Source organism: Eubalaena glacialis, chromosome 5 (assembly GCF_028564815.1).
Source record: "Eubalaena glacialis isolate mEubGla1 chromosome 5, mEubGla1.1.hap2.+ XY, whole genome shotgun sequence".
NCBI lineage: Eukaryota > Metazoa > Chordata > Mammalia > Artiodactyla > Balaenidae > Eubalaena > Eubalaena glacialis.
The window spans coordinates 95,068,940-95,095,463 of NC_083720.1; the positions used below are offsets into that span (position 1 = coordinate 95,068,940).

Below are 26,524 nucleotides of genomic sequence, written 5' to 3' on the forward strand. Positions count from 1 at the left end.
GGCTGACAGTGAGCCAGGGCTAAAGATCTTCAGGGAATGAGGAGGAGGGACCTGAGGGTTTGCAGATGACAGCAACAAGGAAGCATCATAGCAGGTGGGAATCTGGTGGCAGGCAGTTCAAATCTGGGGTTGGCTGTGGTGGGGTTAGAAAGACTGTACTGGAATTTGGGTATTTGTGAAGGACAAAGTATCCTTAAGTGTTAAGGGACAATTGTACTTTTCCTTCATTCATTTATTCATTCATGCAACACATATTTATACTTTTTCTGGCACCTTTATCTATTCATTTGGCCATCTCTGTGGATGCAGCCAAGCACGGCAGAGCTAACTCTTAGGAGGGCTGCAGTGTTCCAGCTGTTGTATGATGGGGTCCTTTCAAGGAGTTTCCCCAGAATCTGTTGCTCACTAGTCAGGTGGAGAGCTATAGTGACCAGTACGTAACTTTCCTTGATCACTGATATCACATTGGCCTTCTCTGTTGTTTAGTTACACGAACACAACGACGGCTTTATTTGTTTGAAACGGTAGGGTGCTGCTTGTTTTATAGTTGGGTGGGCGAATGTGTGATGGGTTTTGGCTTTGGACAGATCTGGGTTTGGATTTTGGCTCTGCTATTTATAACTTTGTGACCTTGGGCAGCTTATATAATCTTCTGGGTCTTAGTTTTGTTGTCAACAAAATACCTACCTCATAAGTGTTGGTGAGAATTAAATGATATTATACGTGTCAAGCTCCTAACAGATAGTAGGCAGACCAAAGATGTTCTTTTCCTTCTGTTTTCATTCTTTTGCCTTTCTGCTGATGTTGCTTCTTCTGTTTTATTTCCAGCTTTTAGCAGTTCTAGTGTCTGGCTTCTAATCAGAAGCCTTCTTCTAGGGATGGTGGAAGTTATCGAGCCAACTTCCAGATTGGTGTAGAGGCACTCTAATAATTTACTTTATGTGTCTCAAAGTGTTTCATAAAACTTTTCTAATCCTAACCTTTGAAATAACCTGTGAGGTATATGAAAGAGATATTAGTATTCCTAATTTTCAGAAGAGAATATAAAGTACTGAGAGAAACTAACAATTACTGGGTATTTACTGAATGACATTTTTCTAAACACTTTACATGCATTAACTTAATCCTCACAACCACCCATGAAGGGTATTATTAACCTTATCTCATAGACAGGGAGACAGGCACAGAGAGGTCAAATAACTTGTTGAAGGTCACATAGCTTCCAAGCATGGGGGCAGGACTTGAACCCGGGCAGTATGGTTCCAGAGCTTAATCGCTATATGGCTCTGGTAGAAGTTAAGTAAGTAAATCATTGTTCAGAACTCCTGAGTGAAGAAATCCTTTGGCCAGTTCCTTTTCAGGTATCATTCTGGCCTCGGAGTGTCATGCAGCTTGAAAATGTTGGTAGTTCAAAACGGTGACTAATAGAATACTATTATTATCTTGTATAGGAGGTGAGCTTGTGTGAGTTTTGTTACCCGGTGTCCTTCTAGCTCAGCCAACCCTGAGAATTCTTTTGCAGAGACAAGATAATAGTAATAAGAATAGCCACCCTTGTCACCCTACCGTTCTGCTTGTTGCAAGTTAAGCTTTCTTTATTTTTTTTAACTTTTTATTTATTTATTTTTGCTAAAGCTTTCTTAATATCATAAATCTAAAAACCTAGAGGAATCTTTGGGAAACAAAGTTCATGAGGTTAAAATGAATGTCATACTGTTTTCTCTGGCTCAGGTGGACTTTTCCTTAGGAAGCAGAAGGATATCTGGCCTAAGACTGAACCATTAGGCACCCATGAAACTCATCCTAGAACAGTAGAACTAAGGCATCTTTGCTAAGTGCTAGAGATCTGACAGCTAAGGCATTGTTTTTAGGAGTGGATGCTCAAACATTCGAAACATCTAGACATCTGTCATTTTTCTTCTTGCTGCCCCTGATTTTAGTTTTTGACCACTAGAATTTCTTCCAGACCCAAGAGTAGAAAAAAAAGAGAAGATGAAACTAAAGCCTGATCATTTGAGTATGTCAGAAAGTTTGTATAAATTTGATAAAGGAAGAGTTGGAAATTGTTATCTAAAATGAGATAAAGCATGTATGTTTCATATGTGTGTCCATGTATATATGCTTGTTGGCTTGTGATTCCCATTCCTATTTTATTGATAACAAGAAGTGAACTTCCTCTGAATACTTATGAAATACATGAAACACACATGTGATTTGTAGATTTTATTTATTTTCCGACGATCCTAGCTTTCCATTGATGTGGCTAATGAAAAGAAGTTCTCCTTTCATTTTTGAAAAGTGGTTTATGTATATATTCTCTGTATATGTTCATTTTAATAGATGTTCTATACATATATGTATATTATACATAATATGGTATATTTCCATGAATAAATACAGCAGAGTCAGTCTAATGAATGGAAACACTATAACTTGAATGTAAGCAAATGGGGCAATTAAAAGGATCTTTCTTAGGAACATGGAATAACCATGCTAACTAAGATGCCTGAAATTATTTGAGGAATGGAATAAAATATAAATAAACGCCTGTAGATTTAAAGAAAGTACTTGCCCAAGTCTTTGATCTGAATGGAGCAGAAACAGGGGATTGAGGCCTCGCTGGGGTCCAGTTAGCCTTGGCCTCTTGTTCTCTCTACAGGCCCCTCCCCTTTTTGAAGCTCAGCGGAGTTCACTGGGATGTGGCACAGAATGACTGAAGGGGCTCAGGGACTCCACTGAGAGGGAAAACAATAGGAGCATACTTTCTGAGAAGGCAGGGATTTGCACGATGGGCACACACAGGCACATAGACACCCCCCCACCCCAGGAACGGGAGAGTTTTGCTCATGTTACAGCCTAGGGGTTCCCAGGGCTCCTCCGCGTACTCAGGGGACTCTGAGAAACTGGGTGGGGCTAGAACAACCTCACATGTCTCTTTCTAAGACATGAGAGCTGACTTAGAGAGTTCAGACACCAGGAGCTCAAGGGCTCAACTTGGAGTGCAGTGGTCCCTTGTCTGTCAATCGTGTTTGCTGGGCTTTCCCCTACTTCAGTGTCCCAACAGGGGTGGGCAAAGGAAGGATGGGGGAAAGGCAGGGGTCCAGGCCTCTATGGTGATGCTCATTCTACTGCGTGCAATAAGGGGTGGGGGACTGAGTGTGTATAACCTCTTTACCTACTTCCCCCTGTAAATGATGATGATGATGATGGTAAAGGCTAACATTTTTTTTTTTTAATTTTATTTATTTATTTATTTATTTATGGCTGTGTTGGGTCTTCGTTTCTGTGCGAGGGTTTTCTCTAGTTGCAGCAAGTGGGGGCCACTCTTCATCGCGGTGCGCGGGCCTCTCACTGTCGCGGCCTCTCTTGTTGCGGAGCACAGGCTCCAGACGCGCAGGCTCAGTAATTGTGGCTCACGGGCCTAGTTGCTCCGCGGCATGTGTGATCTTCCCAGACCAGTGCTCGAACCCGTGTCCCCTGCATTGGCAGGCAGATTCTCAACCACTGCGCCACCAGGAAAGCCCCAAGGCTAACATTTTTTGATCGCTTACTCCTTGTCAGGTATTGTGCTAAGCTTTTCATTCATTATCATAATTTACTTTCATTCTCTCAGTAATCCCCAGGGGTAGGTGCTATTATCATCACCTTCCCTGTTTTTCCGGAAAGTAAACTGAGGTTTAGAGGAAAGGAATAACTTTGCCTATCATCACACAGCTAGTTAGTGGTTATGATAGGTAGAATAATGCCCCCAACCCAAAGTTGTCTACATCTTAAACCAAGGAATATATTACATGGCAAAGGGAATTAAGATTGCAAGTGGAATTAAGGTTACTAATTCAGCTGGCCTTGAGATTGGGGAGATTCTCCTAGGTTATCTGGGTGGGCCCAACGTAATCACAAGGGTCCTCATAAAGGAAAGTGGGAGGCAGGAGAGTCCGTGTCAGAGCGAGGTAGCATGGGACTGGCCATCTCTGGCTTTGGAAGATAGAGGAAAGAGGCCACGAGCCACCAGGCAGCCTTTAAAAGCTAGAAAAGGCAAGACAATGGATTCGTCCCTCAAGCCCCCGAAAGAACACAGCTACGATAACACCTTGGTGTTAGCCCAGTGAGACGCGATTTAGACTTCTGACCTCCACAACTGCAAGATGATGATTTGTTGAGCGGCTGCGGTGGCTTCAGTGAAGCTTGACTCTTATCCTACCTTTGAGATAGGGTCCTTCTGCCCGGTGAGCAGTAAATCAAGAATTGTGGGCGTGTCTAGGTTTTCAGGGGCTGCAGCTCATTTGGATGGTCCATAAGGTGTCACTGGGTAACTTCCTGCCCTGGAACCACTCTCCGAAATAAAAGCTTCCCTCCAAAGGAAAGACTATCTCCTGTTTCACTTATAAATCAAGTTAACTCCTGTTCTTTGACTTTAAGTAAATCCTGTTTCCTCCTCCAAGCAAATTTCTTCCCCTTGGTCTCTGCAGTTGCCACCACATTCTTGTGGTGGAAACAGTCGGAAAAGTATTAAACTTATTAAATAAAACCACAAAACCCCGTAATTCAGGAAACACTTTTATGGAGCCCTTGCTTTGTGTAAGGAAACTTCAATGTGTTAGTTTATGTAATCCTCACACTAACTCTGTGTGGTTAGTCTTCTCGTTCCCATATTGAGGCTAAAGAGATGGATGCTCAGACATGATGCATATTTTGCCCAAGAACACTCAGTATTGGAAGTGAAATTCTTATCCACGTGGTCTGGCTCTCGAGCCCCCACTTTTTACACACCACACTGCTTCCACCTCTGTTCTTGGGCTTTCCATCCAGGTTATGAGCCTCAGAAAAGAAATAATATACCTCCTGGGACTTGCCTGGTGGCGCAGTGGTTAAGAATCCACCTGCCAATGCAGGGGACACAGGTTCAAGCCCTGGTCTGGGAAGATCCCACATGCTGCGGAGCAACTAAGCCCGTGCACCACAACTACTGAGCCTGCGCTCTAGACCCCGCGAGCCACAACTACTGAAGCCCGCATGCCACAACTACTGAAGCCCGCGTGCCTAGAGCCTGTGCTCCACAATAAGAGAAGCCACCGCAATGAGAAGCCCGCGCACCACAACGAAGAGTAGCCCCCGCTTGCCGCAACTAGAGAAAGCCCACAAGCATCAATGAAGACCCAACACAGCCAAAAATAAATAAATAAAATAAATAAATAAAATAAATAAATTAATTTTTTTAAAAAAAGAAATAATATACCTCCTATTTAGAAAATAACAAAAGAAAGTGACTATATAATTTTAAATAGTAACTGTTGTATATGTATTCCAATTTAAAATAAAACTGTGGAATTTTCCTTGCTGGTCATCTTAAATGGGAATAGATGACCAACAGGTCATGTTATGGATGAGAGACTCATCCGGGACCCTACAGATAAAAAGGGCCAGAGTCTGGATTAGGGCACAGGATTCCTGACTCTTAACCCAGTGTTCTTTCTTCCACTACAATACACATCATTTTATGACCTGAAAAAGGAGTCTTCAACAGTATAAACCTAACGATTTGGGGTTAGACAAGAAGCAGGTGATGAGAAAGGGAGGCATCATACCTGTATCCTCATGTCACTGAGTGCAACTCGTAGGGATGTCTCTCTGTTTTGTTTAAAGTCCAGCGATTAGTTCTGGGGTCCAAGAAATGCTTGTTCATTTCATAGGACCCGAGAGCCAGATATAGTTCCTTGGAGGAACTTCTATTAATTTCACTTTATTTCATTGTCCCTACTTTATGTACAGCTTAAAACCAAGAATGCCCACCAGGTTGTAACGATAATTCCAAGTGAATAAAAAAGCAGCAGCTCTCCAACAGCTTTGTTTGAAAGATTTTTAATAGATTTCTTTGTTGTTGTTGTTGTTTTCAGGCCGTACCGCGCAGCATGCGGGATCTTAGTTCCCCAGCCAGGGATTGAACCCTTGCCCCCTGCATTGGGAGCATGGAGTCTTAACCACTGGACTGCCAGGGAAGTCCCATAGATTTCTTTATCTACTTATTTTTTTATTCTTTCTGTATTTTCTTATTCCTTTAATATAATTTTTGCAGTTATGGAGAGTGTATCTCTCCTCAAATCACCAATCGCACAAAACAGCAAACAAATTGTATGTTTTGTTGGATTGACTGTGAGTTATTGAATTACCCTTTCCTCCCCATACTCCTCCCTTGGGATCATCCAGGAATGAAAGTAGTCAGGAAAGGAAAAGCAATCACTCAAGAATTCAGACATTAGAATGCAGGTGAAATTCAATTGTGGTAGATGTCTACAGGATGAGTTCGATTTTAATTAAAACTCCAGATAGAATTATAAATGGAAACCATTCCATGTTCAGTTTTACTTGGCCAGGTCTTCTCCTTGTCCCAGTGGCACTGAAATGCCACTCTTTCTCATGTGTAAGCTGTGAATTCTGTTGAACCTGTGAGCTCAATAGCTCTGGAGTTCTTAGGATCCCTGAAAGAGGAGGGTCAGAAGGCAGGCGTGTTGGGTGTCAGGTTTCCTGGGCACGTGAAGGATCAGGCCTACAAGTGAAGAAGTGTTAGTGTGAGGACAAAGACCTGGGGGATTCTCAAGGCAGCAGGCTGGCGAGCGTGGCCTCTGACTTGCAGCCTCAGCTCTGCTGTTTTACTGACTTTGCAACCCTGAGCAGGTCATTTGACCCCTCTGAGCCTTACTGTTTAGAAAAAGGAGATTATAATATCTTACAGAGGCTTTGTGACTTTTAAGATGATGCAGTAAAGTTACTGAAACACAGAAGGCACTCAACAACTGTTAGCAATGATGATGAGGATTCGTTCGCTTATACAATAAATATTGAGCAAGCTCTATGCCCCATGCTGTCCGCTGTCCTGAGCACTGGGGACACAGCAGCAAACAAAACAGACCCAAGTCCCTGCCCCCATGGGGCTGACATTCTGTTGGAGAGACAGGTGATAAACAAGACACGTAAGTAAAAGGTATAGTGAGTTAGATCATGATTGAAGTGCTAAAGAAAAAAAGGAAAGATGGGAACGAAGAGAAGAGGTTGTAATTCTAGAGGGGTGGTCAGGAAAGGCCTCCTCCAGAAGCTGAATTTGTGTAAAGACCTGGAGAAGGTGAGGGAGAAGGGCGAGTGATTGCCTGAGGGAAAAGCATCCCAGGCTGAGGGAACAGCAGGTACAAGGGCCTGCTTGAGGTGGGAGCGCACCTGACAAACTCCACATGCCACCAGGAGACCGAGGGCTGGTGTTGAGTAAGCAAGGAGGAGAGTAGAAGGAAGTGGAAAGGTGAGGGGGCCAAATCCAGCAGGGTCTGTGGTGCACAGGGAGAACTTTGGTTTCTGTTCTGAGCGTGGAGATGAGGGTCATGCGGAGGAGCATGACCTGATCTCATCGAAGTTGCAACACGGTCACTAGGTTGCTGCCCATGACGTGCTTCTGATTGCGGTGATGCTGCAGCTGATGCTGTTGTGATAACATAAGATGAAGGACAGGACTGGGGGGCAGAGAGTCGAGGCATTTGGTTTTGGAGGGCACAAGCCTGGAGAAGCAGAACACAGGACCCGTCCCAATGGCAGCTTTGTGCTTCCGCATTTAGATTGGGCTACCAGGGTTAAGAGAGAAGGGAGGAGATGGGCCTGACTTCTTGCCCCTTCACATGCCTCATCCAGCTGCTGACACAGACAGACAACTCTCCCCTTTACCTGTTTTTTGCCTATACCTGTATTTTGAATATATTTCTATCACGGCATGTATCACCCAGTATTGTATTTCTTTAAAGTCAGCTTCCCCAGATTTGCTCAACACATGTTTATCAGTCACTAATTATGTGCAGGCACTATGTTAGGTGGTAAATGTCCCGCAATGTGAAAGACTATAAATGATTCAAAAACCAACCCCTCACATGGTCGTAAGAGCAAAATCAATTTAATCCTACAGGTGTGGATGCATTTACGATTTGAGAAGGGAAGAAGTGTGCTATTTTCCAGGTGTATAATCGCCTTCTCCCTAATTTGTTAGCTTAGGGATTTCCCACCCAGTTGTACATGGTGCATTATCTGAAGTCATTTAACCTGTGGACAATCACATTCTTGGAATGAGTAAATTCTCTGCAGGTGAAATTGGACAAACAACGCCAGTGACCTCTTTAGCTGCTCAAGTATTGGTCCAAAGGTTTAAAACACTAAGCTTCATTTTTCACTGAGTCTTATTGACGGACAGTATCAGCAGAGCTTGAGGTTAGAGGTATAATCCTCTTTGATGAATCGTTCAAGAGAATTATTGTTAAACCTTTTGTAAATACGAATTTTTAAAAAAAGTTATAATAATGATTTTAGATAAACAGTGTGCACAATCGACATAAACTTAAGATTTAAGCAGGGCTTCCCTGGTAGTGCAGTGGTTAAGAATCCACCTGCCAATGCAGGGGACACGGGTTCGAGTCCTGGTCCGGGAAGATCCCACATGCCGCGGAGCAACTAAGCCCGTGTGCCACAACTACTGAGACTGCACTCTAGAGCCCGTGAGCACAACTACTGAGCCCGTGTGCCACAACTACTGAAGCCTGCATGCCTAGAGATAACGCTCCGCAACAAGAGAAGCCACCACAATGAGAAGCCCACGCATTGCTACGAAGAGTAGTCCCTGCACACTGCAACTAGAGAAAGCCCTCGTGCAGCAATGAAGACCCAATGCAGCCAAAATAATAATAATAATAAAGAAATTCATGAATCTTGATTGGTTCATAGATTTAAGAAAACAAAACATTTATGCATTTAGCTAGCCTCAATAGATTGAACTCAATTATGTTACCACTGCATCAGCAAATGCATCTCAATATCTCAATTTCTCATTTGTGATAGTAAATGGAGACAACAATATAGATTATGGTAATTCACAGCCCTGTTTTAGCCAATAGCTCCAACTTTCTTGGCAAACAGGTGTACTATCTGAGTTAGCAACAGGTAGAATACCCACTGACACTGATGCTGCCAAATAGGAAGGCAGCAGAAGGGCCAGCGGCAGAGGAGGAGGAGGGCAACGTGGGGGTCCCAGGTAATCCACAGACTAATATGGCAGCCCTTAATGTGGTTAGCTGAAAGGAGTTAGATGAAGGGTCTACACTTTGTGTCCAACTGGCTCAATTCAAGGCTCACTTGGGCCTATTGGGTAGAACCCCTGGGTAAATCCTAGCACCAAGCAGACCTGCTAGGACTCCTATGATTCACTAGAAATTGCCTGGCCTCCCAGGGAGAGTTGTGTTTATGGATGAATTGAAACACCCAAAGAACAGAAAGAACCCAGCCTTGTTTGGATCACTATATGTTCTCTGAACTGCCTCCGTGAATGTGCAAGTATTTTAATACAAAGCTATGAAATATACTAAGAACTTACTAGAATGTAAACTCCAAGAAAGGAGAACATAAAGTTTGTTCCCTTCCTTGACATTTCACCAGTCCTAGAACAGCACCTGACACACGGTAGATGCTCAAAAGATATTTGGGATGAAAGAGTTTCTGACCTCTAGGAGTTTAAAACCTAGAAGAGGGGATAGGGCATGGTCAGAAATACCCATGACAAAGGTAAGTGCTGTGGCTTGTCTCCAGGCAGGTAGAAATGGTTTAGAGGAGAAAGAGAGAGATTCAATCTGGGTTGATAAGGAGAAGTTTCATGATGGAGGAGGGGTCTTTGGAGGAAAAAGGAGGAAGAGGAAAAAAGAAACTGAAAATACAGGGTAAGGGCTTAGTGTTAGAGGAAAGGTCTAAAAGTCATCTCCGGTAGGAATTAAAACCTGAAGACAGCATGAATCAATCAGAGAGAGTTTGGAAAGACCTGAGAATCAATTCGTAGAGCAGGTGCCCAACTGATGGTTGGTAAATAAATACCATACCAAAAAATCATCCCAGCCCCCACTTTTTTCAGTTTTATTTATAAATAATTGTTTTTATTTTTCGGCCACGCTGCGTGGCTTGCGGAATCTTAGTTCCCCGACCAGGGATCAAACCCGGGGCCCCGTAAGTGAAAGCGCCGAGTCCTAACCACTGGACTGCCAGGGAATTTCCTGACTTGTTAAAAGTAAGCATTTTAAGCCTCAAAGTTCTGTACAAAGTGAAGAGATTATGAGAAACTCTGTAAATACAAAGTGTTATGGAAATAGTTTATCAGAACAGTGAATAACGAAACTCTTTATGCCGTTCTTCCTCGTAACATTTGCTTTCTCATTAAATCAGTCATGAGAAGAACATGATATAAACTTCACAAATGAGCTTTTCTTGACTTCCTTGTTTATGCAAGAAATTGGTCATTTCCTAGGTCTCATTTCGTTCTCATCTTATTGAAAACGTTGGCAAACAATACAGAGGGGATTCAATTCTACAAACTGGAATTTAAACGGGACTGTTGTATCTGTGGTGTTCGTCGTTGTCCCCTCAGCTTTTAGCTGACACACAGTAGATGCTCAGTGAATCTTTGTTGCATGAGTGAACCAATACGAGGAGGTCCTGTGCACAAAGCTCTGGGGAGGCATTCTGGGATAAGTAAAGATGGAGTCTAGGTTCCTATCTTCAGAGCTCAGAGCCAAGCTGGGGATGGGGTGGGACTATGGACGGGGAATAGGCACAGACAGAAATATCTCCGCTGAAAGACAAGGTGTGATAACCACAAGCAGTATGTTAAAGTAGCATAAAAATAATACATTATTTAGATGTCACTACAGTTTGTTATTTTATTTATTTGGTTCTCTGACAATGGGGGGAAAAGGGGATACTTCTTTTTTTTTTTTTTTTAACATCTTTGTTGGAGTATAATTGCTTTACAATGGTGTGTAAGGGGATACTTCTCAAAAGCCAGATTGCAGGTGCAAAGGGGTGGAGTGGGTATTGATGAGAGGCATGAAAAGGCTTAGAGGAGACAGGATTTGAACTTGGCCTCAAAGAATGGGTAGTCATTAGAGCTCACCTTTATTGAATACGCACTATGTGCTGGGCGCTGTTTAAGCCCTTTACTTGCGTGAACTCACCTGATCCTCACAACAGTCTCTGTGGTAAGTACTATCATCATACAGAAGAGGAAACTGAGGCACAGTAAGATTAGATAACCTGCCTAAAGTCACACAGCTAGGAAGCGTGTGACAGAGCCAGATAGTCTGATTCCAGAGCCCCAGCTCTTAACCATGAGGGTATACTGCAGCTTTTATAGGTGTCCATGGGCGCTGTAGGTAGCGGGGAGCAATCCAGGTAGAGGGAAATCTGAGTTGCTGGTGTGGGGCCTTGAGGTTAGAGTGGGCCCGGTGTGTTTGGGGGAAAGGTGAATTTACAGAAGGTTGGCAGGGATAGTAGGATGAATAGAAAAGCAGGGGGAAATGACCAACGATAAAGAATAGCTAAATGAATCATACCAAGGTGTTAGAGTAGAATCTGATATAAATGGAAGTATCTTCATGATACATGATTTTTGATAACAATAGCTACCACTTTTGTAATCCTATCATAAGCCAGGAACCATGTTTACCAGTTCATGTGGCTCATCTCATTAATCCTCTCTGCAGCGCTGGGAGGCAGTGCTGTTATTATCCTTGCTTCATAAGGGAGACGTCTGAAGCCTAGAGAGAATAAGTGACTTCCTCCTTTAGGCTATTTGTCTGACTCCTCAAACTCTTAACCACCTCAGTTTAATGCCTCTCTGTTAAATGCCAAAAGATGGTTGAGGAAGTGTGTATAGTGTGGTATTTCTGTAAAAAGAAAAATATGTATATACAGGTCTTCTTTGACTTACAATGGGGTTACGTCAAAATAAATTCATTGTAAGTTGACAATATCGTTAAGTCGAAAATGCATTTAATACATCTAACTTACTGCACTTAGCTTAGTTTAGCCCACCTTAAACATGCTCAGAACACTTACATTAGCCTACAGTTGGTCAAATCATCTAAAACGAAGTCTGTTTAATAATAGTGTTGAATATTTCATGTAATTTATCGACTACTATACTGCAAGTGAAAACAGGATGGTTGTAAGGTTACAGAATGGTTATCAGTGTATCAGTCATCCACCTTGGTGATCACGTGGCTGACTGGGAGCTCTGGCTGCTGCCTTGCCCAGCATCATGACTACACGTCGCTAGTCCAGGAGAAGTTCAAAATTCAAAATTCAAAGTACAGTTTCTCAGGCTTCCCTGGTGGCACAGTGGTTGAGAATCTGCCTGCCAATGCAGGGGACACGGGTTCGAGCCCTGGTCTGGGAAGATCCCACATGCCGCGGAGCAACTAGGCCCGTGAGCCACAACTACTGAGCCTGCGCGTCTGGAGCCTGTGCTCCGCAACAAGAGAGGCCGCAACAGTGAGAGGCCTGTGCACCGTGATGAAGAGTGGCCCCCTTTCGCTGCAACTAGAGAAAGCCCTCGCACAGAAACGAAGACCCAACACAGACATAAATAAATAAATAAATAAATAAATAAATAAATAAAAAACCTATGCAAAGTACAGTTTCTACTGAATGAGTATCACTTGCACATCACTGTAAAGTAGAAAAATCGTAAATTGAACCATAGTAAGTCAGGGACCATCTGTATATGAAATTCATAAGCTACACTGTAAACAGTGGTTACCTTTAGAGAGTAACATGGAGGGAGCCAGGGTAAGATTCACTTTTCCCTTTCCCTTTACACACTTTCTGAATTATTTTCATCCTTTATAATAAACTAATGAATATATAGTGATTTAATAATAAATTAGTGAACATTATCTTAAAAATAAAGTATTACTTTTAGCTAAAATAAAAGCTAGTGAGGACCAAATTCACAAAATTATTACAGGAATTTGGTTTATTTTATATATATTGAGACCTATTGAAGGTTTTTGAACATGGGGGCAATTCTGGAGAGTAATTACTGAAAAAAGAAAAAATATGGGTCAGGTTTGTTTCCTTGTTTTTTGTTTTTGTTTATTTTTTCCCTTTTTATTCCCTTTCATCATTATTGACACACCACAGGATCAAGCATTATTTTGCTCTGTTGGTTTCCAAAGCACTTCACCAACTTCTAACATAACACATCAGTTACTTGATAATTATGTTTAGTGCTTGCTTCCTGCCTCTGCCCTAAGCACCAGAAGAGCAAGGGTTTCTGTCTGTTTTGTCCACTGTTACAGCCTTAGCTCCTGGAACAATTTCTGGCATACAGCAAGTGTTGAATCACTTTGTTGAATGAATTTCACTTTTCAATAGACTTTGTTTTTTATAGCAGTTTTAGGTTCACAGCAAAACTGAGCAGAAAGTAGAGAGCGTTTCCATATACCCCCTGCTCCTCACTGCCTTGCATAGCCTCTCCCATTATCAACATCGCCATCACAGTGGTGTATTTGTTACAACTGATGAACCTACAATGACACATCATTATCACCCAAAGTCCATAGCTTACATTAGGGTTCACTCTTGGTGTTACATGTTCTATGGTGTGATGTCATGTATCCAACCTTATAGTATCACACAGAATAGTTTCACTGTCCTAAACATCCTATGTGCTCTGCCTATTCTTCCCACCTATCTAACCACTCATCTTTCTATTGTTGCCATAATTTTGCCTTTTCCGGAATGTCATAGAGTTGGAATCATTCCATATGTAGCCTTTTGAGATTGGCTTCTTTCACTTAATAGCATGCATTTAAAGTTCTTCCATGCCTTTTCATGGACTGTTAGTTCATTTCCTTTTAGTGCTGAATAATATTCCATTGTCCAGAGGTACCACAGTTTATTTACCCAATGAGTTAGTTAGCATTTTAGACAGTAAAAAATAAATGAAGTAAGAAGAACGCAACTTCTAAAGGAATATGACCGTTGCTTTGAGGGAGTTTGGATGGAGGCCGTGAGCGGTTTTGGATGGAAACTGAGTTCTTTCATCCCTTCAGCCTAGGTTTCCGAGCGCCCTCTGTGGGCAGGCTGGGGGCTGGAAGGTGTGGAGACAGGAGGCCATCCCTGCCTTCTGGAAGCTGGCCATGGGGAGTAGGGCGTGGCTGCAGCCTGTGGAGCGGGCTCTGCGGGAGTCCAGGCAGGGCCCCGGGCGACTCACCTGTGGATCCTCATCTTTCCGAGCAGATCGAAGAAGGGGGCAAAGCGGACCTGGTGAGCTCCAAACTGCGGGCCGGGGACGAGGTGGTGCACATCAACGAGGTGGCGCTGAGCAGCTCCCGGAGGGAGGCCGTTTCCCTGGTGAAAGGATCCTACAAGACCCTGCGGCTGGTGGTGCGCAGGTAGGCTGGGCGGGCGCCGGGTTCCTCCTCCGCCTCCCCCTCCCCTAATGAGCTTGTTCCTTAAACCTCGCCACGTGGATCCTTACGGTACCCCCCGCCCCTAGCCCGCGCGCAATTTTCCTTTTTTCTTGCCCATCTTGTAGCTTGTGAAGACATTTCAGACACTACTGTCTTGTGAAACCCTGGCTTTCCCAGCAGGTGCTGGCTTGGCAGGGTTCACTGTACTTTATACATTTCCGGGCTTGATGAGACGTGGCCCTGATCCCTGATGTGGTCAGACTCTATGAGGTGTCGTCTCCCTGTGGGACAGGAGAAAGCCATGGGCTTGGTGCCTTACGAGCATTCCATTAGCCTCACCCACCCCGAGGGTTTGCAGGGTGGGTCGTCAAAACAAGTGAATTCCTGCTTTTGTTTGGTTTGTTTTGTTTTTCTGGTTGTGATAGTGGTGGTTCCTCTGCTGGAAAAGGTTTGGCTTGTGATTGGTTATGATGCTTTAGAGTAAGAAGCTTCTTAGCTCCAGGAAAACAACTCGTGGTGAAGGAATTACATATGGAAAAGGGAAGGAAGTTAAAAAATTTTTTCAATCATCATTACAAGCCAGGGATTGCTGGAGATGTTTTATATTAACATAGGTAAATATGTTCGTTGAACCTGCGCAAGAACCTGGTGAGGTAGCTATCATTATCCTCATTTTATACGCAAGAGGTTAAGTAAGTTACTGAAGGTGGCAGGGCTGGTGAGTGGAAGAGCGACGAAGGAGCCTAGATACTCCTGGTTCCGCTTCACCAGGTCACTTGAGTGTTATTACTTTGACCTAGTAAGTCCTGGGCTTACATGTTTTGCTTGTTCGGATATTTCTTCATTAATCAGGTTTTGGCTGCATCACTTGACAACTAAGTGTTATAATACTCGAGAATGTTTGAGTTGGTGGGAACTTCAGGAGTCATTAAGCAAACCATGCCGTTTTTAAGATGTGAACAGTGAGCTGGTCTTCTCATCATGTCTCATATCGTCTCTTAGGGGACCATCTGCGCCTGCATTCATTCACTTCTCGAGGGTGTGAGCCCTTGCTCAGGGGAACAGCAGCTACTCCCAACCACAGAAACACAGCCGTGGGTGTGGTCCCACCCCGTCCCCAGGCTCTAGTGACTCTCCGCGGTGTGCTGGGCTGTGTCTGGTTTCTCTTCAGGGCTTGCTTCTCTGGTGGCCAGTGATGCAGAGTGGCTCAAAGCATAGGCACCAGAGTCAGATCAGGCCTGGGTTCGAATTCTAGGGCTGCCATCTTCCAGCTATGTGATCTTGGGCAAATTACTTAACCTTATTGAAGATTCACTTTCCTTATTTTTAATTGGGGATTAAAATACCTACTTTACAAGGTGATTAGAATGCTTTAATGAAATACTCTACATGGTAACTCATGGTAACAACAGGTGCTGCTGCTATTATTTTTATTACTATTGGCCAGCTCTAGGCATAGGTCCATTATTTGTGGGTCAAGATTTGAGTAAAGCAAGCAGTCATCCCAAACACGGTGGCCGATTTCTCAAATAGATGGGTTGCAAGGCTCAGAACCATTAGGTCTGTTCCATGTGTCCAGAAGAGTGTTGAAGGTTTTGAACTCACTTTGGCACTGGAACCCAAAGTCCAACTTGAGAACACTGGCATTTATCTGTTGAGGACTGACAGCGGAATCCACACTCTCGGTATGTTTTGATGGGACTCTGGTGATAGGTTAACCTCTGGAGAGGGCTGTCCTGTTCCCTACTATGAAAAGTAGTCATGCTGGCTTCCAGTTATGCCTTCTAGTTGGTGGTGACATGAGATTTGAATGACTTCTTCCAGCAGAACAGGCAACAGACAATCCTGGGGTTGAAATCTGTCCTTGTCGTTCGCAAATTGTGTGACTTTGGGCCTCTTTATAAGCCTCAATTTTCTCATTTATAAAATAATAATAGGAAATAATAATTCCTGCCTCAAAAAGGCATTTTGAAGATTTAATGTATAAAGTGTAAGTACGTAGTAGATGTGCAGTATTTGCTCATTATTATCCTGAATTGGGTTGGAGAGGCATGTGGCGATATGAACTATTGCCATATTACCAAATATGCTGGATGCCTGGTTATCAAGAAGCTCCCACCCTCACCCTTTTATTCCCTTCGTGAATTTACCACCGTTAAGGGGCTGGTCCCCAGCCTTACAGAACTGGTCATGACAAGTACAGAACTGGTCATGACAGTGCCCAGGATCTCACGGAATTTAAGAATGTTAATTCACATCATCCAAACTCATAGGAAATTGAAGGATATACACCAGAATGTCAACTCATTAACTCATTTTGAAGAAGACAACTGTAAGTGGAATAAGTATCCCAAGGGGACCAAGAATCAGTAAACTTTATCCCCACAGGAAAAAGGAAGGACCATAGGAAGTCTGACCATAATTAGGTCAGGAGGTTGCGTGCTGATCTCAGACTCAAGAGTAAAGAGTGGGTCTGAGGCGCCAGAATGTGCTGGCATCCGCGCTGATGGCCAGATGGCCCATCTTTCCATTAGAGACGCGTCTGCCAGGCGGGCCAGACCTTCCTGCTGCTGAATCAGAGCCCTTTCCTCTCTGGACCACAGGGAATCCTTCTGCCAAAGTGCTCCTCTCCAGTCTCGTTTCTTCCCTGCCCTCCACATCAAATCCCCTTTCTGACTGACACATTCTTTCTTTAGATATGCTAATGGGATCGATAAGGTTACTGAAGAGACCTTGCACTCTCTGCTTCTGCTGTGGGAAACATTTTGTCTCTAAGATGCCTTTTGAATATGTCTTATCTCATCTATTATGTGTTGATTTTTATAGTTGAACTCTCCGAGTTTGGGGAGAAGGAGGCAGTCTTTATTTCTCACACATATTTAGAGATGGGGATTTAGGAACATGCTTTGGTGGACATGGATAGACATTCTTCCCCTACGTTACAGAGAACTGGGTCAGAAGCCCCATGCTCTGGATTAATCTGGCTCTATACTTAGTAGAGCTGTCACTTTCCTGAGAAGTCTTACCTTTATATCTTGGCCCATGTCATGTCCAGAGATTTCATTTCCTTACACTTGATTCTAACAGGGTGACTTGTTATTTTATTTACTAGCTTTCCTTTTTTTCCTAAGTGATCTCTATACTTTTAAAAAACATTGAGGTGGCTTCCAGGAAACGTGATTGGGGGGTCTGTTTCCTGGAGAAATCATTAGCCTAGTGAAAATGTGTATATATATCAGCAGTTCCATCTGTACCTGCCTCCTTTTTTCTTAAAGTTAGTTTTGGGTGGGTGAGGGTAGCACCTCAGGTGGGCAGGTTTCCTCATCCATCATAAATATGCCAAGAATGCAGAGCAGGGTAGTGGTGTTTATATAAGTTTTGAGGGTGTCTTACCCAGTGACCAAAAACAATCAAAAGTAAAAACACCTTCTTAAAAGGCTACAGTGACAAGAGAAATGCAAAGTCTCAAGTGAGTTGTGGGTCAGTGACCTTAGAAGATCTGCTGACCCATAAAGAAGGCAGAGTTTAGTCCTCTGGGAGGAGGGAGTGAAGGGGGTGATGTAGAAGCTTATGAGGACAGAGAATGTGTCTGCTGCTGAGTACACAGAGGTCTGCAGCTAGTGGTGGATAAATGGAGAAGAAATGATAAAATGAGAAGTGAGCCAAAGAAAAGACTTTCGAAAAGGAAAACAAACATCTCTCAGTTGAAGGGAAACTGAAGAAGGAAAACCTTCGTGGAATGCAAGGACAGTACAAAGGATGTAAATTAAGAAAGCAGACATGTACACAAATAAGAGTCAATACTCCAAACCCTCTCTAAAATCAACAGAGACTTTATTTGGCAGATAGGTGTAAAATGCATGTCTTAGAGCCAGTAACATTTAGAATGAATGGAAACTAAAGACAAAGGAAAGGGTCTTCAGGTTTAATTTAAATCCCTGAGGGTGATTGCAAGGTGCTTTTAGTACAGGGAGTACTCACTGCTGTTTGCAGAAAACCTAAATTTTAAATTAAAAAAATCAAAGGCTACATTTCCCTTTCAGAACAGACTGTTGGGGTCAATTGCTGGATACGCATCTAACCTCATGTTTTTACCCTGAGTTGCGACTCTAATTCCTGTCTTGACTCAGATCATCAGAAAGGCACTGTAACCAATGGGGCATTGTAACCCCAATAAGAATGCCCCCAACCACCCATTTTTCTTGGTAAATCCAACCTCTCAACCTTCTGCATCAAGTTGCTACTTTTGCCAAATACTATCCTACTCCTAAGTTTGGTATCAATGGTTGGTTTGGCAAAGAAAAATTTGGGGGTATATTTCATGTTAAATGTTTTGTACTCTTTTTGCAAGGCTCATGTAAGCCACTTGAAAGTCAGATTCTTTCTTTCTAGGAGAAAGGATGCATGAGATGGTGATGCAAGTTCGACGGTGCCTGGAAAACAGTCATTTAATTTGATTCTTGCCTCAAAGCATTGTTGTGAGAATTAAGTGAAAATATGTATGTTCAGTATATAGTGTAGGTGATTAAAGGATAAACTCTCCTGAAAATAAATTGCATATTTGTGAAATAAGTTACCTCTTGAAGGAAGCCCATTTTAATCTCTAAAACACAGCACACGATTGGAGGTCCCAGTGAATGGGAATGCTGTGTGGGGAAATGGTCTTTCTGGGCATAGGGGGCAGCATGTCTGATTCAGAACAGTACACAGAGGGTGGGGAAACGTGAGACCCTTTTTAAAATGAAATCTTACTCCTGAACTTTCCCACCATCCCTGCAAATTTGATACTGCTTCTCCCCTTCCCATTCATTTAGCCTATGAGTTGATGTGTTGGAAGGGAACGTTTATTTTTTATTTGACTGAATATATGTGTTCGTGTGTGAGGAGAAGAAGGGGGTAAAAGTAGATCACATTTTACTGGGAAAAGTGAAATTGAGAAAGGAGGGTTGAATTCGTAAAAACAATAAGTATTTGCCTAAAATATGTGTACTCCCAGGCTTTGTGACTTGCCCTGTGTTCAGACTCAGATTTCTGTCCTGAATCGGATCATCAGAATTAGAAGGGGCCAGAGTGAGAATCTAGGTTTTGTCCCTTTCACCCCACGGCTCTGCCTAGAGGTAGAAATGAGGGAACTGCACCCAAAGATGTGTAGGGACTCGACCAAGGCCACATGCGAAGAGCCAAAATGAGGATGGAGGTCTCTGAGAAGCAGGTCTTGGAGCGTCTTGGCATCTCGAGCAGTGAGCTAGTGCTTTCCACCCAGCTGCCTCCTTCATTTAGAAATATTCGTGATGCTTAAAAAACAGGCAAAAAGGGCTTCCCTGCTGGCGCAGTGGTTAAGAATCCACCTGCCAATGCAGGGGACATGGGTTCGAGCCCTGGTCCAGGAAGATCCCACATGCCGGGGAGTAACTAAGCCCGTGCACCACAGCTACTGAGCCTGCACTCTAGAGCCCGTGAGCCACAACTACTGAGCTCGCGTGCCACAACTACTGAAGCCCGCGCACCTAGAGCCCGTGCTCTGCAACAAGAGAAGCCACCGCTCACAACAACTAGAGAAAGCCCGTGCGCAGCAACCCAACTCAGCCAAAAATAAATTAATTAATGAAAAAGAAAAACAGGCAAAAAACAAAACCAAGAAAAACCCAAATAAACTGATTTTTAATTCATCTAGGAAAAACTGAAAGGAGAGGTGATTCCCCACTGACCTTGAACTTCCTGGGGAGTTCAGAGGAAATGCATCTCACTGCTTTGTGCACCCCGCTGACTCGCTGACTCAAGGCCCTCCATCAGCCTCTGGAAATAAAACTACTTGTAGCCTTACAGCTGCTTCCTCCCTCGTAACAAAAATGGTGATGAAATTAAGTTCACCACCGCCCTCAGCCCATGCTCCCCCTGAGGAGACCAGCCCACATTTCTGAGGGTTAGCAGGGTGAGATGACATTATCGGAATGGAATGGGGTGGGTGGCTCACACACTTGCTACCTCCGTGTTAGGTTTCTGTGACCTTTTTATGTCTAGATTGAGTTGTGAGTCTGTAGCTCACCCAGGATTTGCAAGTCAGTGATCTTGTAAGAACTATCTGGTAATGAACGGAATGCTTTAAAGGCCTTCTTAAAGAATACAAAATTAACTATTCATAAAAAAAGGATTTTGCAAGTCAGTTCCTTTTCTAACTCATGGTTACATTTTATAAAACACACACACACACACACACACACACACACACACCTGCCTGACTCTATTTCCTTAAAAAAGTAGCTGTATTCTTAAATCATCTTAATCTTGCTCTGCTTAACCACCTAATGTCTCTTTTTAACTGTTTTAAAGCAATTTAAAGAAATAGTTCATTAAGAGCTTTAAAAAGTAAGTTGAACAGAACTCCCTACTTTTAAAGCAGCAAAGTTTGAAGGGAGGGTGGAAACTTTTCTAGAGCATAAAAAGCATCTGGTTTTTTTTTTTTTTCCTTATAAATTGGCAATCTCTAAACCAGCCTGTGCAGCACCAAGTTGCCGGTTCTCAGATGTGAGATGGCAAACAGCCTGGGAAGAGAAGTCCACATCACGGGGATTCCAGTTGGAGCTCGGCTGTGTGCTGGCGTGGTACCATGAGGATAGCTCAATCCCTCTGAGACTTTAAGTTTCTTCTTAAAGTAGAGAACAGTAATAATATCTTCCCTACTGAGTTGCTGTAAGGGGAAAATAAGATAGTGTATATGAAAACGGTTCATTGGAATAAAATATTGAGTCATTATTCCATGAGAAGCTTCTGTTGTAGTCTCAGCTCAAGAAAATTTACCCGACTGCATACTCTTATGATGGTTCTATTTAATGCACTAATTTGACTTGTTTGTGCAGATGAGAACATAGGGCTTTAAAGTTTCTGATTAGAACCTTTTCGCTAAGAAGAAGTGTAGTTTTAAAGATACTACCAACGAGGCCCAAGTTCAGAATGAGGATTTAAAGAAAAAGGCCGTGTTCCCTGGAGAACTTGAGTAGGAAGCGTTCTGATTCTGAAACAAGTCAAAGCTCCTGGGCGGGACGACTGCATAGAGAATAGGACCCTCTGACTGCAGAAGGGGGTTCTCAGGCAAGTGTCTTTCATCTCCTGGTGCATTGAATTAAATGGTCAGGTGCTATGGGCACACGTGTGTAGCACAGGCTGAGCAATTGGAAAAGGTGGTGTTCTTTGGCACAATACGCAGCGTTTGGGGAAATTATGATGTCAGAAAACAATTCTCAGGTGGGCAGGCATGAGCCGAGGACAAATAGAAAAGGAACAATAATCTTTTGATAGACAGCTGCAAAACTGTTCTTTTTTAAAATATTTATTTATTTATTTATTTATTTTTGGCTGTGTTGGGTCTTCGTTTCTGTGCGAGGGCTTTCTCCAGCTGCGGCAAGCGGGGGCCACTCTTCATCACGGTGCGCGGGCCTCTCACCATCGTGGCCTCTCTTGTTGCGGAGCACAGGCTCCAGACACGCAGGCTCAGTAGTTGTGGCTCACGGGCCTAGTCGCTCCGCGGCATGTGGGATCCTCCCAGACCAGGGCTCGAACCCTTGTCCCCTGCATGGGCAGGCAGATTCTCAACCACTGAGCCACCAGGGAAGCCCTGCAAAACTGTTCTTGAAGCTCCAAGTACTCACTAGGTGCACAAAAAATGTGGCTTCTTCTACCTCGCCTGGACACAGAAGCCACGTGAGAAAGATTTTTGTCCCCTGTAAGTTCCAAGAATTGTCTCTCAAGATATAAAAGAGGGCCCCATGCTGTGCTCTATGGCTGAGTCCTCTGTGGAGGTGCAGGTAGGGGGTGTGCGAGTCCCAGTGCCCTCTGACGAGATCCCTGAGCTGTGATGGCCGCCAGTATGGCTCTGAGCGTCTCGTATGGCACCTCCCACCTCCATGCCTCCCTAACGCTTGTGATGACCCTCTCACCCCCGCTGCCCACACCGGTACTTCACTTGTCCTTTCGCTCTTCTGCTGTCTTCAGTTTTTCACTTGTGCAAAGGCTGCAAATATCTGGGACGTGAATACAGATCCCAAGCTGCAGTACAGTTTGCATCCCATCTGAAGACCCAGGATTAGACTTCCCCAGAGGGGAAATCAGGATAACTGAGAACTGTGGTAACTTACCCCTTAAACATTTTTTCCACTTGAGCAAGTGATTGAGAGGAGGGGAAGAAGGCAGCTGCAGTGGCCTTCGACCCCCAGAAACTTTTCCAGGAGGCCTGGCATCATGGGAATTTGCTCAGTATGCTTTGAGGAGGTATTTCAATCCTGCTGGGACCAGACTCAGAGCAGTTTTTGGCTTCCCTGGAGTCTTAGGTTTGAATGTCACTGTCTAGAAGTATAGTATTTGATTTCCTAACCAGTTGTTCCTTCCCGTGGAAAATTCATGTAACACATTATTAGGTTTCCTAAGAGGTATGCAATAAGACTCCCTTGCTGTAATGAGAAAAGGGACATTTTTCCTGTAGCACATAATGATAACTGCTATTTTTATTCATTGGGTTACATATGCTCACTGGCTACGCATTGAACTCTAGCCACATACAAAGGAATGCTGTATTGTTCCCCACGAAGGAGGTTTGATGATAAAAGACCTGGTTTCATTCCTGGGATAACATAGTTTTACTTCAGACAAATGTATTCCAAACAGGAGTCACCCCTCCATGCCCAGCCATTAAGGGCTCTGTTTGAGCCTTTGTAGAGGATATGAAGTCTCAGTCCTGAGATCACACAAATGTTATGGTGGAATCCTTTTCCCCAGTTCTAAATCAGGGTGCGTTAGCTAGAAAAAATTAGTTTGGATGATTCTGATTTAGAATACGAGCCAACTTATAATTCTGCATCCTTGCATCAAAACAGCTTAAAGCTGGTCTGTCTCAAACTTGGCTACACGGAATTACCTAGGGAGTTAAACAAACTGATGCCTGGCCCCCGCCCCCAAAGATTCTAATTTAATTGTTATAGGGTGCAGCCTGGCTTTGGACATTTTTATAGCTGCCCTGGTGATTCTAATGGGCAGTGAAGTTTGAGAACTGCTGGTTTAAGCTGTAAGTTGAAGTGGAAAAGAGAAACAATGAGTTGGTAGAAACTGAGAGGGAGAAGAAAGGCAGAGTGAAAGGGGTCATAAGGATAGTAGCGGGAGGAGAATCAAGAAGGCAAATCAAGAGAGGCAGTGAGTAGAGCAGAGCCTTGAGAATGGGGGCAACTAAGGTGCAAAAACAGAGCCCCTGCTGAGGTCTCTGAACCATCCTGGACCCAGAGAGGCCTGCAGGGAAGGGCTGCTCCAGCAGTGGCTCCTGCTTTTGCATTTGTATGAGATCTGTTTCTCTATTACTGCTATATGGAGGTGTCTGCTTCTTTTTTTTTTTTTTTTAACATCTCTATTGGAGTATAATTGCTTTACAGTGGTGTGTTAGTTTCTGCTTTATAACAAAGTGAATCAGCTATATGCATATGTATATCCCCATATCCCCTCCCTTTTGCGTCTCCCTCCCACCCTCCTTATCCCACCCCTCTAGGTGGTCGCAAAGCACCAAGCTATTCTCCCTGTGCTGTGCAGTTGGTTCCCACTAGCTAAAGCTCATCAAGTGATGTCACTACTGACAAATGGGCGTGGGCAGGGGAGCACTTGTCTGGCCTTCCCTGGGAACACCTGTGACCTGAGCCGTTATCACGTGCCATTGCTCCAGGAGTTCATTTTTACCAGCAGGTGTTGGGGCCGCCATTTAGAGCGGGTAGACCCATACCCATGGCACTGCAGTTGCCGTGTTCACGCTACATGCCGTCTCTGGATGGTGCCCCCATGAAACAAACCATGAAGGAAAGATGGTTTGACGCCATTGAACTTATTCAGTCTAATGGGATGTACTACGTGAAGGCAACGTCAAGAGGTCCGAGTGAAAGAAGCATATGAGCTTGTTTCATTTACTTCATCTGTCCCCGGTTTTTAAAAATCACACTTTGGGTAGCCTCAGCACCAGTCCCCCATTTCTTGAGACCCAGGGGTAGAGAAATAGTTTCTGGAAAGTATTGGTAAAAACCACCCACTAGGGCTTCCCTGGTGGCGCAGTGGTTGAGAATCTGCCTGCCAATGCAGGGGATGCGGGTTCGAGCCCTGGTCTGGGAAAATCCCACATGCCGCGGAGCGACTGGGCCCGTGAGCCACAATTACTGAGCCTGCGCGTCTGGAGCCTGTGCTCCTCAATAACAGAGGCCGCGAGAGTGAGAGGCCCGCTCACCGCGATAAAGAGTGGCCCCCACTTGCCACAACTAGAGAGAGCCCTCGCACAGAAACGAAGACTCAACGCAGCCATAAAAAAAAAAAACAAAAAACCACCCACTACACATGTCCTTAATGGTACATCAGAGCTTTGAAGGTCCTGGCAGTTTTGTCCTGTTCTAGATAATTCCACTGTCTTGCTGACCCCTTTCCTTTTGGATTATATATTTTTATGTCTTATTTAATTATAACTGCTCCAAGATCACAGGTATCCTAGTGAGGTCCTGGCAAGAGGCTTAAAGTATAGGTTTGGGAACTCTAAGAACCTCAGGTGCTTAGCCTTCCAAAGGCTGGGAGCCCCCTGGGTCTGTCTGACTGGACATGACCCCTAAGGCTCTTTCTCCTCTGACCATTGCTAATTAAAGTGGCAACCTCAAGTATGTGTTCATTGCTACCTGTCTTCTCACGGTTCTGTTACCTCTGGCATCCTAGCGTGTAGAGCCTAGTGTGTCCTTGGTAAAATTATACCCCTAAGACCAGCCTTATTATGCCTCTGCCTCTGTCACTAACATGTTTGTTCCACTGCCCGCTGGTCTAGAGCCACACGTCACTGTCTCCCCTCGCTGCCAGATCATTTGTACAGTTCGTTGGTGCATTTGAAAAATGCAGCTTCTCCACTCGCCCGTCATTCTGCTGTCAAGCCCCTGTCTGATGCTGCGTTGGCTTGGTGGGTGGGAGGTGTGCAATTATCCTCGGGACGGTTGCTTGATTAGTGTGTTTATTGTTTACGTGGGAGGGTTGCTATGTTGTTTTCATGAAGACTGTGGCTCTAAGGAGCATTTTGAAAGGATTCTTTGGAATGTTTCTTTAAAGGTGACTCTTAGGAATCAGCCACTGTTATTTATTGATTGTAAATAAGTGGGGCCTGCGAGCCCTGGACACCTGAAACAATCTTTCACGGAGTTGTCACGGGAGTGAGATGTGTTTCCTAACCTTCCGTCCTTCACCCTCATAACTTAAAGGAGCAAAAGATGAAAGAGAATCATTGTTTTTCACTAGTGGCTGCATATTACTTAAGTTTTTTCAAAAAGTAAGGTAAAAAATTTTAAATCAATTATACCCTTTTGACTTCCTCCCTTGCTTCCTTCAAGTATTTGCTCAAATATTAGCCTACCTTGTACAGCCAGTTGAAAATTGCCGCCCTCTTCCTACCATGTCCCCAACACTCCTTATATTTTATTTTCACCTGTGAGACATACACTCATAAAGTTATTCATTCCGTTTCCTCTCATTAGATTATAAACTCCTTAATGGCAGAGATTTTGTTCTGTGTGGTGTCCCCAGTGCCTGGAATGGTCCTAGCACATGATATGTACTCACTGAATATGTGTGAAGGAAAACATACCCAGTGAAAACAAAAGCATACCCAATAGCATCTGTGTGGCACAGTGGACGGGAGCCCACGCCCGGAGCCCGGTTGCCTGACTTTGAATCCCAGCTTTAGCATTTGCTCGTCGACTGCTTTAACCTCTAACATGGTTTCATCATCTGTAAAATGGGTGTAATAATATCTCCCTCACTGGTGTTGTAAGTTGCTATATAAACATCGGCTGTTAAGAATCATGTCACTGCACGGGGTTAGTCCTTGTGCTTGCGTTAAGAGTTTGTCAGGGGCACTGTCTCTCAGCTGAGGTTTTTTGTTTTTTTTAATAAGTCTAGTTTTATTTTTATTTTTATTTTAAAAATTTTTTAAACATCTTTATTGGAGTATAATTGCTTTACAATGATGTGTTAGTTTCTGCTTTATAACAAAGTGAGTCAGTTATACATATATACATATCCCCATATCTCTTCCCTCTTGCGTCTCCCTCCCTCCCACCCTCCCTATCCCACCCCTCTAGGTGGTCACAAAGCACCGAGCTGATCTCCCTGTGCTATGCGGCTGCTTCCCACTATCAGCTGCAGTTTTAAAGCTGGTCGGATGCAAGCTTGCTGGCCGTGAGCCACCTTTACCATCACATGGTGACCCCTATCTG

At 43.8% G+C, this 26,524-nt stretch overlaps 1 long non-coding RNA gene across 1 annotated transcript in view; it reads right to left on the minus strand.

The window, feature by feature from the left end:
- Window positions 1–20,053, minus strand: part of LOC133092707 (uncharacterized) — a 36,209-nt gene extending 16,156 nt beyond the window's left edge. Inside the window, exon 1 of the long non-coding RNA XR_009701115.1 lies at window positions 19,970–20,053. This is a non-coding gene — a long non-coding RNA (uncharacterized LOC133092707). The remainder of the gene's footprint in view (window positions 1–19,969) is intronic.
- Between the last annotated feature and the right edge of the window lie 6,471 nt (window positions 20,054–26,524).